Source organism: Heptranchias perlo, chromosome 20 (assembly GCF_035084215.1).
Source record: "Heptranchias perlo isolate sHepPer1 chromosome 20, sHepPer1.hap1, whole genome shotgun sequence".
NCBI classification, from domain to species: domain Eukaryota; kingdom Metazoa; phylum Chordata; class Chondrichthyes; order Hexanchiformes; family Hexanchidae; genus Heptranchias; species Heptranchias perlo.
The window spans coordinates 10,591,020-10,611,268 of NC_090344.1; the positions used below are offsets into that span (position 1 = coordinate 10,591,020).

The 20,249-nt window shown below is 44.7% G+C and overlaps 2 non-coding genes across 2 annotated transcripts; both read right to left on the reverse strand.

Moving 5' to 3' along the window:
• Positions 1-11,790: 11,790 nt before the first annotated feature.
• trnag-ccc (transfer RNA glycine (anticodon CCC)) lies at positions 11,791-11,861 on the reverse strand. The gene has a single exon. It is a non-coding gene; the product is annotated as a tRNA-Gly (tRNA).
• A 7,141-nt stretch (positions 11,862-19,002) lies between these two features.
• Positions 19,003-19,075, reverse strand: trnav-aac (transfer RNA valine (anticodon AAC)). Its single transcript has one exon. It is a non-coding gene; the product is annotated as a tRNA-Val (tRNA).
• Positions 19,076-20,249: the final 1,174 nt, after the last annotated feature.

Here is a 20,249-nt window from a genome sequence, read left to right on the forward strand (position 1 = left end):
GGAAAACAGTTAAACTTTCAGTGTTCAGACTTTGATGAGAACTTAGAAACAAGAATTTGGGTGCATATAAAGTGGGTGTGGTGTAGCAGTGAGCTGTTATTTTATAAACAGTTGGAGTGTAGATATGAGTGTGATGTTTATATATAAACTGTGGGTGTGTATATATGAGTGTGATGTTTATATATAAACTGTGGGTGTGTATATATGAGTGTGATGTTTATATATGAACTGTGGGTGTGTATATATGAGTGTGATGTTTATAAATGCACTCTGGGTGTGTATATATGAGTGCGATGTTTATATATGAACTGAGGGTGTGTATATATGAGTGCGATGTTTATATATGAACTGTGGGTGTGTATATATGAGTGCGATGTTTATATATAAACTGTGGGTGTGTATATATGAGTGCAATGTTTATATATGAACTGTGGGTGTGTATATATGAGTGTGATGTTTATATATGAACTGTGGGTGTGTATATATGAGTGTGATGTTTATATATGAACTGTGGGTGTGTATATATGAGTGTGATGTTTATACATGAAGTGCGGAATGACCGGGAGGGGCAATTCCTCACGGGGTTATATATATTCTTCCAACATAAGTACGCCAAGTTCAATTAACAGTGGGAAGGAAATCGCTCAGTTGGGAGGGCGTTAGACGAAAGGTCTTACGATCTCGTGTTTCGGCAGTTTGAGTTATTTAGTTTCTGCTTCTTTGAATCCTAGAATCATAGAATTGTTTCAGCATGGAAGGAAACCATTCGGCGCGTCGGGTCCGTGCTGGCCCTCTGCAAGAGCATTCCAGCTCTTCACACGCCCCCGCAGTTTACCCGTAGCCCAGCACCTTTTCCCTTCATGTACTTATTCAGTTCCATTTTGAAAGCCACGATTGAATCTGCCTCCAGCACTCACTCAGTCAGTGAATTCCAGATCTTAACTACTCGCTGTGTAAAATCGTTTTACCTCATGTCGACTTTGATTCTTTTGCAATCACCATAAATCTTTGTCCTGCGGTTCTTGACTCTTCCGCCCATGGGAGCAGTTTCTCTCTATCTGCCCTGTCTGGACTCTTCATGATTTTAAATACATCGACGAAAGCTCATCTCAACATTCTCTGCTCTAAGGAGAACAACCCCAGCTTCTCTAGTCTACCAACGGAACTGAAGTCCTTCATCCCTACAACCATTCTATTAAATCTCTTCTGCACCCTCTCTAAGGCCTTCACAGCCTTCCTAAAGTGCGGTGCCCAGAACTGGACACAATACTGCAGTTGTGGCCGAAGCAGTGTTTTATAAAGGCTCATTGTAACTTCCTTGTTTTTGCACTCTCTGCCTCTATTTGTAAAGCCCATGATCCCGTATGCTTTTTTAATCGCTTTCTCAATTTGCCCTGCCAACTTTAAAGATTTGTTCACATATACCCCCAGATTTCTCGGTTCTTGCAACTCCTTTCGAATTGTGCCCTTTAGTTTTTTCCGCCTCTCCTCGTTCTTCCTAACAAAATGTATCGCCATGTGTCCGCCCATTCCACCAGCCTGTCTTTGTCCCATCACTAACCTCCTCGCTGTTCACTACACTTCCAAGCTTTGTGTCATCTGCAAATTTTGAAATTGTGCACTATACTCCCAAGTTCAAGTCATTCATACATATGAAGAAAAGCAGTGGTCCTAGTACCGACCCGTGGGGAACACGACTCTACACCTCCCTCCAGCCTGATAAACAACCGTTCACCACTGCTCTCTGTTTCCTGTCACTTAGCCAACTTCTTACGGCCACTGCCCCTTTTATTCCATGGCTTCAACTTTGATGACAAGCCTATTATGCAACACTTTATCAACGCCTATTGGTAGTCCATATATATCATGTCAACCACATCGCCCTCATCGACTCTCTCTTATTTCAACAAAAAAACTCAATCAAGTTAGTTAAACACGATTTCCCTTCAACAAATCGGTGATGCTTTCCTTAATTAATCCACACTTGTCCAAGTGACGATTAACTTTGTCTCGGATTATCGTTTCTAAAAGTTTCCCCTTCACCGAGGTTAAACTGACTGGCCTGTAGTTCCTGGGTTTATCCAGACACGCCTTTTTGAACAAGGGTGTAATATTTGCAATTCTCCAGTCCTCTGGCACCACCCCCGTATCTAAGGATGATTGGAAGATTATGGCCAGTACCTCCACAATTTCCACCCTTAATTCCCTCAGCAACCTAGGATGCATCCCATCCGGACCAGGTGACTGATCTTCTTTAAATACAGCTGGCCTTTCTAATACCTCTTCTTTAACAATTTATAGCCCGCCTCGTATCTCAACGACTTCGTTTCCTGCATCTTGTCAGCATCTTCTTCCTTTGTAAAGAAAAATGCAACGTACTCATTTAGTACCTCAGCTATGCCTTTTCCTCCATGCGCAGCTCTCCTTTTTGGCCCCTAATCGGTCCCACCCCTCCTCTTCCTACCCCTTTACTGTTCATGTGCCAAAAGAAGACTTTTGGATTCCCTTTTATGTTAGCCACCAGTCTATACTCATACTCTATGCCCCTTTTTCACTTTTCAGTTCCCCTCTGAACTCTCTACATTCAGCCCGGTTCTCACTTGTATTATCAACCTGACATCTGTCCGACGCCTCTTTTTTTCTGTTTCACCTTACTCTCTGTCTCTTTCGTCATCCAGGGAGCTCTGGCTTTATTTGCCCTACTTTTCCCCCTCGTGGGAATGTACCTAGACTGTACCTGAACCATCACTTCTTTTAAGGCCGCCCATTGTTCAATTACAGTTTTGCCTGCCAATCTTTGATTCCAATTTACCCTGGGAGACCCGTACCCAACCCACTAAAATTAGCCCTCCTGCAATTAATTAATTTTACTGTAGATTGCTCCTTGTCCTTTTCCATAAACATTATGGATTCTAAATCTTATGATGAAATGATCGCTGTTCCCTAAACGTTCCCCCACTGACATTTGCTCCACTTGGCCCATCTCATTCCCCAGAATCAGATTTGGGTCGATTCTTGCATTTATTTACAGTGATATTTTATATCCGCCACTGAAGGATTGAGGATGGAATAGAAAGGAATGAAGTTTGGGAAAATTTCGATCGTATTCCTTGAGCTTTTATTTCTCTATTCCCCTCTGCCTTTTTCTCTTGGTTTTGTCTCCCCCGGTTCCAGGTGACCATTTTATTTGATGCATTTGTCCTAAACTGATGTCTTTTCCAGATCTCGGGGCGGTCAGACCCGCTCTGTCTGTCTGTTACTGCTTCTGGCCATTAATGGGAACAGGCCGCGAGTTAAACGTTTATCTGCAAACCAGAGGAAGACAAATAAAAAGAAAGATCTGTTTTTTCCGCCCCAGGGGCAAAGATGCAATCGATGTTAACCAGAAAAATTCCCTTGACTCGGAGTGTGGATTTGCTTGTAAAGGTTGGATTTTAAGAGTTGCAAAAAACCGGAACAAATACAGTGAGCTTCTGATTGCCCGTACAGGGATCAAACCCGCGATTTTGACTAATGACGTGAGCTGACGAACCATTCAAATAGTCCGTTATTGATCTGAATTATGTTTTGTACCTGCACGCTCGTTGGCAGTGCTTTCTGTAATTAGACCCCTAAATCTGTCTACTCCTCCACAATTCCTAGCTTCTCGACATTTAGAAAATACTCTGATCTATCTTTCTTCGGACAAAAGTGGATGACCTCGCACTTTCCCACATTGAACTCTATTTGCCGCAGTTTTGCCCACTCTCTTAATCTGTCAACGTCACTTTTCAACTTCCTGCTTCCATCTACATTACTTATTGTGTCACAGGAAAGCTGAGTGTTCAAATCACGCGGGGCTAACAGTTGTTTTTAGATTTGATCGGATTCTGGATGTTCCAGAATGAATGTTTTATTTGCTCATTCTAATTATCCAGAACCTTGCTCTAAAGTCTGTCTCCCGAGTTCCCCAGTTTCAGGGAGGTGTCTCTTTCTGCCCTCGACTTTTACATAGAGTCTACAGCACCGAAACAGGCCATTCGGCCCAACTTGTCAATGCTGGCGTTTATGCACCACACGAGCCTCCTCTCACCCTTCCACATCTAACCCGATCAGCATATCCTTCTATTCCTTTCTCCTTTGTGTGCTTAACTAGTTTTCCTTTAAATATATCTGTGCTGATTGTCTCAACTACTCTTTGTGCTAGCGTGCTCCACATTTCGACCACACCCTGGGTAAAGAAGTTTATCCTGAATTGACTATTGGATTTATCAGTGACTATCTTATACTTATGACCACTAGTTTTGGACACCTCCACAAGGCAAGTGGAAAGATTTTCTCCATGTCTACCGTATCAAACCATTTCATTATCTTCAATACTTCTATCAGGTCACATCTCTGCCTTCTCTTTTCCAGAGAAAAGTGCCTTAGCTTGTTCAGCCTTTCCTGATAAGTATATCCTCTCAGCCCTGGTAGCATCCTTGTGAATCTTATTGCACCTTCCCCATTACCCCTATATCCTTCTTATTATATGGAGACCTCAACTGTCGCCAGCACTCCAAATGTTGTCTGACCAAGGCTCACTGAAAGTTTAATATAACTTCTCTGCTTTTCAATTCTATCCCTCTGGAAATGAACCCCGGTGCTTGGTTTGTTTTCTTATAGCCTTATTAACCTGCGTCGTGACTTTTAATGATTTGTCTATGTACCGATAGATCCCGTTGCTCCTCTCCTCCATTTAGAGTCTTATCATCCAGCAGTATGTGGCCTACTTATTATTCCTACCAAAATGCACCCCCTCACACTTAACTGTATTGAAATTAATCTGCCATTTACATGCCCATTCTGTAAGTTTACTAATGTCTTCCTGTATTTTTCGCATTTTTCTTTTGCATTAACTACAGCACCCAATTAGGTGTCGTCCGCAAATTTTGAAATTGTACTTCCGATTTCCGTGTCCAAATCATTAATGCAAATTGTGAACAACAGTGGTCCCAGCACCGATAAATTGTGAACAACAGTAGCCCCAGCCCCGATAAACTGTGAGCAACAACTGTCCCAGCACCGATAAATTGTGAACAACAGTGGTCCCTGCACCGATAAACTGTGAACAATAACTGTCGCAGCACCAATAAACTGTGAACAACAACGGTCCCAGCACCGATAAATTGTGAACAACAGTGGGCCCAGCACCGATAAATTGTGAACAACAGTGGTCCCAGCACCGATAAATTGGGAACAACAGTGGTCCCAGGGCTTTTGACCTTGAACTTCAGTTGAAACTTTTGCATAAAATGAAAAGAATCCCCAAATCGCCCCACGTGAATCTCAAACGCTTTGGGAAGAAGTTCAGTGCAAACAATCAGAACTTTAAAGGCACCTCAGTGACATGCACTTGCTTTGAATGAGTTTTGTTGGCTGTTACATTCGACCGTGAAATTGCCCTCGGCTTTCATCTCACCGAAGCTCACTGTCGCCGCTTTGTATCTGTCAGCGTGTAAGTGACGAGCTTGGATCAGGCACGGGTCCTATCCAATTTTTGAAATATCACCAAGCGCCAGGGATGAGTTGAAGGAATATCGATCCAAACAGATCTGGACAGCGCGCAGTGCATTCTCACAGCCGTTCCAAATCCACTGCTCAGCTACTCGGCAATCATAAATTTTAACTGAACTTTACTCTGGCCCGGAGTCACCCTCTGAAATCCAGTCTTTCTCGGACACATTTTTTTCTTAACATTACAACCACTGGTTTAAAAGTGAAAACTACGGTCCGCTTCACTGTGGGTGGAAGAGACAACTTTATTGATGCTGTGTAGCGTTATAGGCCGGTTCGTTGGACTTGCTCATTTCAACTCATCTTATTTTCAGCAAACCTGAATATTACTGAAATAGAGGATGGTGAATCACAGCTCGAAAAATCAATGCTGTCCATCACTGGGTGACTGAGTCTTCCAACATACAGGCATTTAGGGGCAAGGGGAGTTTGAAGTTCAGAAATAAGACAGCACCGATTTTCAATCGTGCAAGCTGCACAGCCTTTATTTTTGAAAAGTAAACTGATGCTAAGACAACAGTTACATTGATCGCTGCAAGCTGAAGCTTTAGCTCCGAAAATTAATGGTTCAGTGCGCAAGGCATCGTGTTTCAGTCGTGCAATTGGTTATTGATAATGGTTGGTGGTTCAAGTCCACTCACAGAAAGAAGGGGGTAACTGTTACCTTAACATTCATTGTCTCGCATTGTCAGGTTTCTAATGTGTCTCTTATTTGCTGATATGAGCTGATATTCCAACATTTCGCCTGCGGTCGGAGACCAGGCACACGAACAATAAATAAAAAACCGAGATTGGCTTAAAGGAAATTAGAAATCTTCTTGAAAGACCATGTCCGAAGAGAAGACTCATTGTTTGCCGGAGGGCTATCTCGCTGTGACGTGGATATTTCTGCAGTGAGCGAGACGCAAACTGTTTCCCATTTTTTCGCAATGATTGTCACTCCCCTTGCTTTGGAAAAGTCAAATTGTACTCACAATCCGACAGGTTTCAGTTGATTTGTGAGGGATCATTAAAGGATCATGCAGCGCTGCCTCCGTTAACAACAGCAGTTCTAAGCCGCATTTCAGACGCAGCAACAATCCCATCAGTTGTTCGCTGTTCCCCAGCTCCCGGAGTGCGTGAGACCGTGACAGCAGCACCATTCAAGCCGCCTGTCCGGCCCTGCTCTCTCCAATCACCGGCTGCCAACGGAAAGCAGCGAATACAGTCTCAGACCGAGCATTGTTGCCCTTCCCTGGGAAACTGGGTACCACGGCCCGACCAAGCCTTCACAGACACCGAACACAGGTAGAGGAAGCTCCGGGAAGTTTATATCCTAATCACTTGGGCTTCCAGCAGGATTTACCGAGAACCAAAGTGAGTGAAACTGTTCTTGGGCCTCATTGAGAAAATCAGGGTCAGTAAATTACAGCTTCTGGAGTCAGGATGAGCGAGCGGCCGAAGGCGCTGTATTCAGATCGCAATTTCCCCTCGTGGTGTGGTTTCGAATTCTCACATTCAGTCCTTTACATGTCGGATTTTTTTTTGTTCCTTTTGCTGGAGCTGATTTTTCCCCGAAGTTGATTTGCTGCTTCCAGAAAACCAACCCGACATCCGTCCACGGCAGGTTTGTTTTTATTGGTTGTAAGAATGTGTAGTGTTGGGGGTCAGCAGAACACGGCCCGTGGAATCAATCCATTGTGGCATTGATCATTTGTTCCAATACCTTAGTCACTCGCCTCATCTGGCGAAATGGGAATCCAAATGTGGCAAATTGCAATTGCGATTATTAAATAAGAATGAGAAATGGACACCGTCTTTGGGCCTGTGATCTCAATAAACATATTCGCATGACGCATGCATGTGGACTTTAAACTTTTTGTGTGTTTTTTTGATAAAATGGTGAAAAGCAGAGTGTAGGGGTGTTTTGATCGTTGTGAGTGCTTCACTTCCTTGGTTACTGAATGGTGGGAGATGTTTGCTATGAAATATACAAATGTGAAGTACTGTATATTGTTCGTGTGTAAGATGTTTTCTACTCAAATTCGTTCATGCGCCCAAAACGATGTCACCATAGCCACGCCTGCAGCTCGTCAGCAATTTCTCCTGGACAACACTGCACGGAGGCATAGAGCATGGCCGAGTGGATTGAGCCCGGACATTGATATTCCAGGACTGTCCGGGTGGGTTTCGATTTTCGTCGCTCACAAACGTTCCATTGACACGGAGTGATTGGCGGCTGCTGTTGCATAATATCACAGTCAAGCAAACGCACACACACTTTGTATGTACACATTTGTGGTTGTGCAATAGTGGGGGGCAATAGTTCATGTACTTTAATTGAGGCGGCACTAGTTGGAGTTGTTTGATAAAGTGGAGCAGTCGTCGTCCTTCTGTGTTACTGAGGTGGGGAAATTAACTGCACCAGATTCCTTGAATCATAAACACGGAACATTTTTAACCAAGTCCGAAAATCACGACTGTAAAATGGGAACGGATGACAATTCAACTCAGGCAAAACACAAAAACTTATTAAAGTTTATACTGTCACTTGGTCACCAAGGTGGAAAACCGACAACGTTGATAATTGCTCAGGTATGTCCTCTTCAGAAAAAGCAGGAAAAATCCAATCCAGTCAATTACCGCTCCATCAGTCTCCTCTCAATCATCAGCAAAGTGATGCAAGGAGCCGTCGGCAGTGCTATCAAGCGGCACTTACTCACCAAGAACCTGGTCACCGATGCTCAGTTTGGGTTCTGCCGGGACCCTCGGCTCCATGGCTCAGTTCAGCCTTTGGGCCAAACATGGGCAAAAGAGCTTAATTCCAGGGGTGAGGTGAGAGTGACTGCCCTTGACATCAAGACAGGCTTGACCGAGTGTAGCATCATGGAGCCTTAGGAAAGTTGAAGTCAATGGGAATCAGGGGGAAAACTCTCCAGTGACTGGAGTCTTACCCAGCACAAAGGAAGATGGCAGTGGTTGTTGGAGGCCAATCATCTCGGTCCCAGGACATTGCTGCAAGAGATTCTCAGGGCACTGTCCTAGTCTCAACCATCTTCAGCTGCTTCATCAATGACCTTCTCTCCATCCTAAGGTCAGGAGTGAGGACGTTTACTGATGATTACACTGTTTTCAGTTCCATTCGCAACCCCTCAGATAACGAAGCAGTCCGTGCCTGCATGCAGCAAGACCTGGACAACATTCAGACTTGGGCTCATAAGTGGCAAGTAACATTCAACAGCCAGGCAATGATCATATCCAACAAGAGAGAGTCGAACTAGCTCCCCTTAATATTGAACGGCAACACCACCGCCGAATCCCCCATCATCAACATACTGGGGCTCACTATTGACCCTAAACTTAACTGGCTTTGCACGGTAGCATAGTGGCTATGTTACTGAACGAATCATTACAAACAACTTATACTAATTTATGTAAAATTATGTGTTCAAATCTCGCTACGGCAAGTGGGAAATTTAAATTCAATTGAATAAAATCGGGAATTAAACACACTGTAATCAGTAAAGACGACCATGAAACTTCTGGATTGTCGCAAAAACCCATCTGGTTCAGTAATGTCCTTTTGGGAAGGAAACCTGCCGTCCTTACCCGGTTTGGCCGATATGTGACTCCAGACCCACAGCAATGTGCTTGATTCTCAATCGCCCTCTGAAATGGCCCAGCAAGCCACTCAGTTGCACAATCTCGCCAAAAAAAATCATAATAAGAATAAAACCGGATGGAGCACTCGGCACCGGATACGACACAGGCAAATCAAGGCCTTGTTCACCCTCCAAATTCCTCCTCACTAACATCTGGGGACATGTGCCAAAATTGGGAGAGCTGTCCCACAGACGAGTTAAGCAACAGCCTGACATAGCCATACTCACAGAATCGGAACTTTCAGCCAAGGTCCCAAACTCTTCCATCATCCATCTCTGGGTATGGTCTGTCCCATCGGCAGGGCAGATCGACCGGAGGTGGCGGTACAGTGATCAACAGTTAGGAGGGAGCTCTCAACATCGACGCCGGACCGCATAAAATCTCATGACATCAGGTAAAACATGGGCAGGGAAACCTCCTGCTGATTACCACCTAAAGTCCTCCGTCAGCTGATGAATCAGTCCTCTTCCATGTTGGGAAGCACTGAGGGTGGAAAGGGCTCAGAATGTACTATGGTGGGGGACTTCAATGTCTATCACCAAGAGTGGCTCGGTAGCACCACGACTGAACGAGCTGGCTGAGTCCTGAAGCCTATAGCTGTCAGACTCGGCATGCGAAAGGTGGTGAGTGAACCAACAGGAGGGAAAACCCTACTTGACCTCGTCTCTCTCCAATCTTCTTGTCGCAGATGTATCTGTCCATGACAGCATTGGTAGGAGTGACCACCGCACAGTCCTCGTGGAGACGAAGTCCCGTCTTCACAATGAGGACACCATCCAACGTGTTTTGTGGCACTACCACCGTGCTAAATGGGACAGATTCAGAACAGATCTAGCAGCTCAAAACTGGGCATCCATGAGGTGCGGTGCCACAACTGCACGCAGTACTCAAGTTGTGGCCTAACTAATGTTAGATACAGTTCTAGCATAACCTCACTGCTATTACAGTCTATGCCTCGGCTAATTAAGGGAAGTATCCTGTATGCCTTTTAACCACCTTATCTTCCTGTCCATCTACCTTCAGGGATCAGTGGACATGCACTCCAAGGTCCCTGTATTGATCTACACCTCTCAGTATCCTCCCAAGCAAGGTAGTTTCAGAGTAACTAATTCTGAAACGTCTTACTTGATAACACAGGTCGTACAGTCAAAACCGTTTGTTAAAGGGAGACTAATATTGGTGACTGGAAATAGTTAGTGTACAAGTTGATATTGCTGTGCACCAGAATAGAAAACGAGATGGGATGGACAGAAGCGATCTGAAAGATGGCTGATCGGCTGTGGGAGACAGCGGACATTTATACTGGCTGCACGACGGTAGCGACAGTGGTTTGTTGTTCTCGGGGTATGATTCTCACTTCGGGGATTTTATTGATTAATGATACGAACTGTCCCGGGTTCGAATCCACGACGACGCTTACAACCACAAGGCTTTATGTGAAAAGTCACCATTTGGCTTCTGATACCTTTTCAGTGTTGCTGTTGGTCGAATTGAATTATATCTAGAGCATTTTTAAGATCCAGAGGAGAGAGTGCGGAACTTTCCAAGGCGAAACACATGTGAAGTGAATAAATGTCTCAAGCTGATGAGGAGATTGAATCTCGATGTGAATTTACCTTCAGGCGGCCTCATTGATATTAGATGACAGGATAGAAAGCCACATATCCAAGTTAGCTGATAACACCAAGATGTGCAGCTTTGTACACAGTGCAGATGGAAGAACAATATTACAGAGAGGCATTAATATAATAAATGAAAGGGCAAAACTGTGACAAATGGATTTCAATTTAGTCCAGTGTGAGTTCATCCACTTTGAACCTCAAGAGGTTATTTCAGAATACTTTCTAAATGATGAAATGCTCAAAACTGTGGAGGTCCAAAGGGACTTCGGGGTCCAGCTACATAGTCATTAGAATGTCATGGACAGGTGCAGAAAATAATCAAAAAGGCGAATGTAATGCTGGCCTTTATATTTAGAGGAATAGAATACTAGAGAATAGACATTATGCTACAGCTATTCAAAGCTCTGGTCAGACCACACCTGGAGTACTGTGTTCAGTTCTGGGCACCGCACCTGAGGGAGGGTATATTGGCTGTGGAGTGAGTGCAGTGTGGATTTACGACAATGATACCTGGACTCCAAGGGTTAAATTCCGACGAGCGATTACACAAACTAGGGTTGTTTACCCTGGAATTTGGTAGGTTAAGGGCTGATTTTATCGAAGTTTTCAAGATATTAAGGGGAATTGTTGGGGCAAATAGAGAGAAACTATTTCTGCTCGTTGGGTGCCTGAGACGAGGGACATAGCATAAACGTTAGAGTCAGCAATTTCAGGAGTGAAGTTGGGAAACACTTCCACAAGCAAAGGGAGGTAGAAGTTTGGAGCTCTCTTTCGCAAACAGCAGTTGATGCTAGCTTAATTGTTAATTTTAAACCTGAGATTGATAGGTTTTTGTGAACCAGAGGAATTAAGGTATATGATGCTCAGGCGGTTATATGGATGTTGGTCACAGATCAGCCATAATCTCATTGAATTGCAGAACACTCTCGAGGGGTAAAATGGCGGAATCCAGTTCCCAAGTTGCTCATTGGTGCAGAATGCAAAGCGATCCTGCATTGGCCGGGAATCGAACCCGAGTCCCTCGCGTGGGAGGCGAGAATTCTACCACTGAACCACCAATGCTGGTACATCTGCTATCTGCAAATGTCCACTTACGTCTCTTCGCTCTCATAGTGAATGAAAGCAGCAATTTGAGTCAAGTTTACTTGTGTTCGAGTGCATATTGTGACGACACCGAGACAGACGACAATGTCGTTTCAGCGCAGTTCATTCTGTAAAGTGTTACTTGATATTGCAAGTCGTACATTCAAAACGAATTTGATAAAGAGAGACTAAAATTGTTGATTTGAAATAATTGGTGTCGAACCTGATATTGCTCTCCATCGTACATGGTACAAGAAAGCGAGATTGGATGGACAGAGCGTTCTGAAAGGATAGCGGATCGGGTATATGGGAACGGAATTTTACCCTGGCTGAACATCTCCGTTGCCTTTCGGTCTGATTCTCGCTCAGGGAGTGTCACTGGTTCAAACCGGATGAGCCCCGTTGTGTCCCCATTTTCAATCAAAAATCACCAATTAGTTTCTCACATCTTTTCAGCGGTGCAGAAGGCAGGCTTGACTTATCTCCAACGGAGCATGTTTGAGCACCAGAGGACAGAATGCCGCTGGTTTGTCCACGAAAGACACGCAGACGAAATGAAGATAATCTTTCAAGAAGTTTTACAGATTGAAGACGGCACGTGAATTTTTCCCATTCAGGCGATCTCATGTGTGCAGAATGAAAAGCTAAAGGATGCTGCATTGGCCTGGAACCAAATCCCTGGTTTCCTACCGGCAGGCGAGGGTTCCACCACTGAACCGCTAATGCACACATCGCTGCAGGTTGCACGTGTAGCGTGTGATATATATCTTGAATATGCAGTCTGCAAAGCTCCTGTGCAGCCTGCTTTTACAGCCGCGCGGTACCTGTGGGTTACCGAGCGAATGAGACAAGGCATCGACTTTGAAATCCACTGGGCGTTCGAAACCAACTCACGCTCATAGTACGAAATAAATAAGAGCTGTAATGACCAGGCAGTGCTTCTCTCAGAGATAAAGAGATAATCTAGCCAAATGTATACCTATAAGATTTCACGATATGGGATTTATTTTAAGCTTCAGCTTAATCACCGAATGTGGAGACTTAGACTGTTATTTTCTTTGCGTGCTTCTCTCTATCTCTGTCTGCATTTCTTCTCTCTCTCCGTGTTTTCTCCTGATGGACTTATCAGTCTTCCTTGAACGGCCAGGTCTGGATGGGGTATGGCTGACGGATCTTCAGTCAAATGTTGTATTTCGACGGGATGATCTTTGCGATTTTCCGTCTCCGTTTTCGAAAAATATAAACCCAGATGGGATTTCCCTCCTCAGGTCCCGTCACCTCCGGGTAATGGGAATGAACCTGATCTATCACTCGGTCTTAATAGCTGTATTCTCATTGCTTAAGAATAAGATAACGGGGTTACAGCTATTCTCAGGTCACATTTTAGAAATTATCACCTAACAGATTTATTCGAAAACTAGAAGCACGTGGGGTTGAAGGACCAGTGGTAATGCGGGCACGTAATTGGCTAAGGGACAGGAGTCAGAGAGCAGTGGTGAACGGATGTTTTTCTGACTGGAGGGAAACATGCAGTGGGATCCCCCAGGGGTCGGTACTAGGACTATTGCTTTTCTTGTTATATATAAATGACTTGGATGTGGGAATAGGGAGTACAGTTTCGAAGTTTGCGGATATTACAAAAGTTCAACAAGTTGTAAATAGTGAGGAAGATAGTAGCAGATTTCAGGAGGACAGAGACAGAATGGTGAAATGAGCAGTCACGTGACAGATTTAATGCAGATCAGTGTGAAGTGATGCACTTTTGGAAGAAGAACATGGAGAGGCAGTATAATCTAAATGGAACAATTTATGGCGGGGCGGGGGTGCAAGAGCAGAGGAACCTGGAGGTGCATATTCACAAAACACGGCAAGTTGATAAGGCGGTTTAGAAAGCATAAGGGATACTTTGCTTTGCAAATAGGGGCATTGAATACAAAAAAAGGAATTCATACTAATCCTTACACATCAGTGGTTCGGCCTCAGCTGGACTATATGTACGGTTCTGGGCACCACACATTAGGATGAAAAGGCATTGAAGGGGATTCAAAGCAGTTTGACCTGGATGACACCAGGGATGAGGGACTTCAGTTATGTGGAGACATTGGAGAAGCTGTGATTATTCTCCTTACAGAAGAGATGGTTAAGGGGAGACCTAATAGAGATATTTAAAATAATGAGGGGTTTTGAAAGTAAAAGTTGGGAGAAACGGTTTCCTCTGGCAAGTGGGTCGGTAACCAAAGGTCACAGATTTAAAATAATTGGGAAAAGAACTAGAGGGGAACTGAGGAGAATGTTTTCACACTGAGGGTGTTTTAAGATCAGGAACGCACTTCCTGAAAGGGTGGTGGAAGCAGATTCCATGGAATCATTCAAAAGGCAATTGGACATGTAATTGAAGAGGACTAATTTGCAGGGAAAAATCTGGGTGTGGGTCTAATTTTTTTAATTTTTTTTTTTATTCGTTCACGGGATGTGGGCGTCGCTGGCAAGGCCGGCGTTTATTGCCCATCCCTAATTGCCCTCGAGAAGGTGGTGGTGAGCCGCCTTCTTGAACCGCTGCAGTCCGTGGACAGGTCTTCGAAAGATCCAGCACAGGTACCACTGCGGAATGGCCTCCATCTGTTCTGTAAGCTTCTATGATTCTATGATTACCTTCTGACTCATTACAATTGATGCTATTCAGTGTTGAGGAACCAAGAAAATTATAACCCTGATATTCGGCTTTTCCATTCCCTTATGAATATCGCAGATTATAATGTCCAGGCGGGGGTGGGACTGGATGGGGGATAGAGTGCGGAGATTGGAATGGAAGCCCACCAGAATGAACTTGGTCTCATCAGTTTTCCTACCAGTTGCCCGAAGCAGGCGGTGAAACCTCTTCTCGAGAGAGGATCGTCATTTCAGTTCAGAAGGAAGAAGGTATCAAGAAAATCGGGTGAAACGCACACGCAATGGTCCGGGACTTACAGCACATCCCTTTGAAACAGACACAGACACGGAATGATCCGGGATATAAATCACAATTATGGTCGATTAGTTTCTCTTACGTTGACCATAAGATAGACTCTTTTTACCAGGACACCGCTGTCCGTTTGATACGTCGCGATCTCACAATCTCAACACCTTCGTGGAAGGAACTGTTGCTGATTGCAGCAAACAACGCAAAAACCTCCGTCTGCCGTTTCGAGAAGCATGGGACTGACAGCCACACCTTCTGGATGGAGTGAATGAGAGAAACAAGACTTTAACACAAAAATCAACGACGATCGGATTCAAACCGACGCGTGCAGAGCACAATAGATTAACAATCCATTGCCTTAACCTCTGGGCCACCGCGTCACATGGGCAGAAATTGGAAAGCCCTTTTATTCAAAATGAAAATAATGGCTATGTTGCCAATCTGAAATAATAACAGTAGATGCTGGAAATCGTCAGCAGGTCAGACAGAATCGTTAGATATCGAAAGAGAGTTAATGTTTCAGGTCGATGACCTTTCGTCTGAGCTGAGTCAGAATAAAAGCGCTTTTATTTTCTTTTTTTGAATGTAAAGCCCTGGACTCTGAGGACAAGAAAGTCTGACCGGACAATATGACCTGCCCATGCACCCAAATCGAGAATGTTGAAAATATCCAGTCAGCAGAAAACCTCGGTGGAAGAACAGATTTTGTCACTGCATGCAGCATGCTGGAAGGACCAAAGACTAATGGTGAGCGTGGGGAATTGCCAGGTGACCAAGCATTAGGATTCACTCGATGTTTTGGCAGAGAGTCCGTTGATGAATTTCAGATGGAACAGCAACAGGCTGAAATCCAGTCGGTGTGTGAAAGAAAGCGAGTGCTGATGGAAGGGGCTGGGAGTTCAGCAGTGTGGGGCCGTGTGCCCAAACACAGTAGTTAAATCCGATTCCCAATTAGTGAACCCATCCAAAAGGTCTGTTTGTTTGTTTGAGGTTTTTTTAAATTCGTTCGTGGGATGTGACCGTCGCTGGCGAGGCCAGCATTTATTGTTTATACCTAATTGCCCTTGAGAAGGTGGTGGTGAGCCGTCTTGTTGAACCGCTGCAGTCCGTGTGGTGAAGGTTCTCCCACAGTGCTGTTCGTTAGTGAGTTCCAGGATTTTGACCCAGCGACGATGAAGGAACGGCGATATATTTCCAAGTCGGGATGGTGTATGACTTGGAGGGGAAATGTGCAGGTGGTATTGTTCCCATGTGACTGCTGCTCTTGTCCTGCTAGCTGGTAGAGATCGTGGGTTTGGGAGGTGCTGTCGTAGAAGCCTTGGCGAGTTGCTGCAGTCCATCCTATGGATGGTACACCCTGCAGCCACTGTGCGCCGGTGTTGGAGGGAGTGAATGTTTAGGGTGGTGGATGGGGTACCAATCAAGCGGGCTGCTTTGTCCTGGATGGTGTCGAGCTTCTTGAGTGTTGTTGGAGCTGCACTCATCCAGGCAAGTGGAGAGTGTTCCATCACACTCATTACTAGTGCCTTGTGGATGGTGGAAATGCTCTGGGGAGTCAGGAGGTGAGTCACTCGCCGCAGAATATCCAGCGGCTGACCTGCTCTTGAAGCTACAGTATTTATGTGGCTGGTCCAGTTGAGCTTCTGGTCAATGTGACCCCAAGGATGATGATGGTTGGGGATTCGGCGATGGTAATGCCGTTGAATGTCAAGTGGACATGGTTAGACTCTCTCTTGTTGGAGACAGTCATTGCCTGTCATTTTTCTGGAGCGAATGTTACTTGCCACTTATCAGCCCAAGCCTGGATGTTGTCCAGGTCTTGCTGCATGCGGGCACGGACTGCTTCTTTATCTGAGGGGTTGCGAATGGAACTGAAAACCGTGCAATCATTAGTGAACATCCCCATTTATGGCCTTATGATGGAGGGAAGGTCATTGATGAAGCAGCTGAAGATGATTGGGCCTAGGACACTGCCCTGTACTGTACACTACTTTTTAAACATTACAGCTAAGCAGAGCACTTGCGCAGTCACAGCTGTGACGATGGCTTTTCTCCCTCTCCTCTAGATCTCCCCGGCAACTGCCACTAACCAACCGCAATCTTCTGTCACACCAAAGGTAGGGGAGTCTATAACGAGGGGACATAGATTTCAGATGAGAGGGGAGAGATACAAAAGGGTCCAGAGGGGCAATTTTTTCACTCAAAGGGTGGTGAGTGTCTGGAACGAGCTGCCAGAGGCAATAGTAGAGGCGGGTACAATTTTGTCTTTTAAAAAGCATTTGGACAGTTACATGGGTAAGATGGGTATAGAGGGATATGGGCCAAGTGCAGGCAATTGGGACTAGCTTAGTGGTACAAACTGGGCGACATGGACATGTTGGGCCGAAGGGCCTGTTTCCATGTTGTAAACTTCTATGATTCTATGATTCTATGATTCTCCACGAGAAAGTTCCGTGCCTCAGTTTTCAATTGAAATAACGTCCATCTCTTCAGTCACGGACAGCCCAGAGAGAGTTTCTGAGTTTCAGGTCCCACTTTGCCTAAATCCTCCTTAAAGTATCATGAAAAAATGTCCTTCAGTTAATAATAATATTAATAAAAGTTCTTATCTTTTGGGGTTTTGTTCAGATTCCACGGCTTTTAAAGATCATTGTGGATATTTGACGAAGCGCCTCTTGATTGGCGGCTTCTCTTTGAGAAAGATCCCGAAGCGATCATTGAGAGGCTGAAAATCAAGCTGTTTGATAAAAGCACTGATACTTCGGTATTTATGTAAGCAGTATGGGCTCTGGAAGTGCTCAGGTTGTGAGTTCAAGTTTCACCTTCAACAATCAAACCTTTCAATCCGGGCATTTTGACCGGAGTTCAAAGTACAACTGGTATGTTCCATGATGCATCTACTTCTTAGTGTTCCCATGTGGGCACTTGAGTTCCTCTGGCCTTCCGTCTTGCTTGAGCAGATGCGAGTTTCGTTGTTTTTGAGGGAGAGGGGGATCTCAGCGTCAGCTGTCATGGCAAAGGGGCCGGGATGAGATCTTTAAATCGATGGAACCAAACATACGATTATTCTTTTCGTTGAGCGGATATTCATCGGTTGGAAGTTTCGTGTGGGGAAAATTTGGAAGGGAAATCTGCTGCCTGGTGTCTCTGTGTCACGGGTGAAATTATTCAGCTTGCAGATGTTAATACGCTGATAGGTCGAGAGGCCTTTTCCAGCTCCCGTGTGGGACAAGTTCAGCTTTTGGGCCACTGGGTAAAGTGTTATTTTAATTCGTGCCAACGAATGACAAGACATTTGGCACAAACAACAAGGATTTTAAGCTCACGAGTTCACTGTCCATGTTTCTTAGATCATGTTCAATAAAATCAAGGATTCCCCTCAACACGTGACTGAGAATTTTAGAACAGTGACCATCACCCCCGTTCGACGTCTTCGAGGGATAATTCAGAGTCCTCTTATGAATATCTAAGATGGGAACTTAACGACTAGCGAACCTGGGTAGCTCGTTCGTTAAAGCATCAAACTTTTAAAGCGGGTAGTGATATCAGGTTCCAGAGTTCAAGCTATACATTTTGAAACAGCTGGTAAGTTCTGCCTTTGTTGCGAAGCAACAGCTCCGGGACAGACGATGCCTGTGATGTGTTGTCAAAGCTTCGGTGGTGTCTTGTTTCCCAGGGATGGGCAGTAATGCGTTGTCTGTAGCGGGAATTGCAGCTTCCCGCCAGCAACGTGTGATTGGAGAGAGCGGGGCCGAAAGAGGGGCTTAATGTTGTTTCTGTCGTGGCCTCAATCAATCCGGGAGCTGGGGAACATCAAACATCGAAAAACTGATGTTTGTTGCCGCGACCGCAATGCTGTCAAGAACTGTGGTTATTAACCGAAGCTGCACTGCCGGAGCCTTTAATGATCTCTCACAAATCAGCTGAAATTATTCGCAATGTGCAGCTTTGAGAGGGGCTTTCTGCACCGTCAGTTCAGGAAACGTGAGTGAGTGTTAAACACTGTCTGTATATGTGTAGTGTTTGAGTTTGTATTGAACTATACAGAGAATGGAAAATATACCTGTTCTGTGAGGTGTGGTATTTTATTCACATTTAACGACAGACTGAATTCTTGCTTTTTTCACACTCATTGAATTTTAGTGGGTAACGTTTTCAAAATGTTTCTGCCCGGTTTCGAACCGGGGACTTTTCGCGTGTTAGGCGAGTGTGATAACCACTACACTACAGAAACGCTGTTACACACGATCTTATAGGAAACCCTCAGATGATAGCTGCCGTCTGCAAATGCTCTCAATGTGGGAGACGGGTCCCTTTCCCGTTCAGGGGATTAACTTCTACAAAATAGTTTACTGTATTAATTTCGCAATACTCATTAAACTCTGAAAAAAGACGAATAGTTGTTCAAATCGCCATTAATCAACAAATAACTTTTTGTTTCAGGCTGTCGGAAATCCTAACTTTTTTTACGTATTCATTCACCAGGCAGAATATAGAACGTTCAGAGGGGATGTGAAAGAGGAAATAAGAGGGTCAAAGAGAGAGAATAAGACTAGACTGGAGGCCAACATAAAAGGGAATCCAAAAGTCTTCCACAGGCATGTAAACATTAAACGGGTCGTAAGAGCCCTACTTTGATTCGTGACCATAAAGGAGATCTGCTCATGGAGGCAGAGTGGGTGGCTCAGGGACCAAATGAATACTTTGCATTTGTCTTTACCAAAGATGAAGATGCTGCCAGAGTCTCAGTACAGGAAGATATAGTTGAGATACCAGATGGGCGAAACATTGATAAAAAAGAGGTACTTGAAAGGCTATCTGCACTTAAAGTAGATAAGTCACCCGAATGGATGGGATGCATCTTAGGTTGCTGATATAAGTAAGAGGGGAAATTGCAGAGGTACTGGCCATAATCATCCAAATATCCAAAGATACGGCGGTGGTGCAGAGGAGCGGAGAGTTGCAAATGTTACACCCTTGTTCAAGAAAGAGTGCAAGGGTGAACCCAGCAACAAGAGGCCAGTCAGGTAACCTCACTGTTGGGGAAACTTTTAGAAACGACAATCCGGGACAGAATTCACAATCACTTGGACGAGTGTGGATTGATTAGGGAAAGCCGGCACGGATTAGTTAAAGGCAAAACGAGTTTAACTAACCTGATGGAATATTTTGATGAGATAACAGAGAGGGTAGATGAAGGCAATGCAGTTGATACGGTGTATATGGACTTTAAAAAGGCATTTAATAAAGTGCCCCACTGTAGGCTTATCAGTAAGATTGCGGCCCATGAATAAAGGGGACAATAGAAACATGGATACAGAATTGGCTAAGGGACAGGAAACAGAAAGTAGTGGTGAGCGGTTGTTTTGTGGACTGGAGGGAGGTGTACAGTGGTGTTCCCCAGGGGT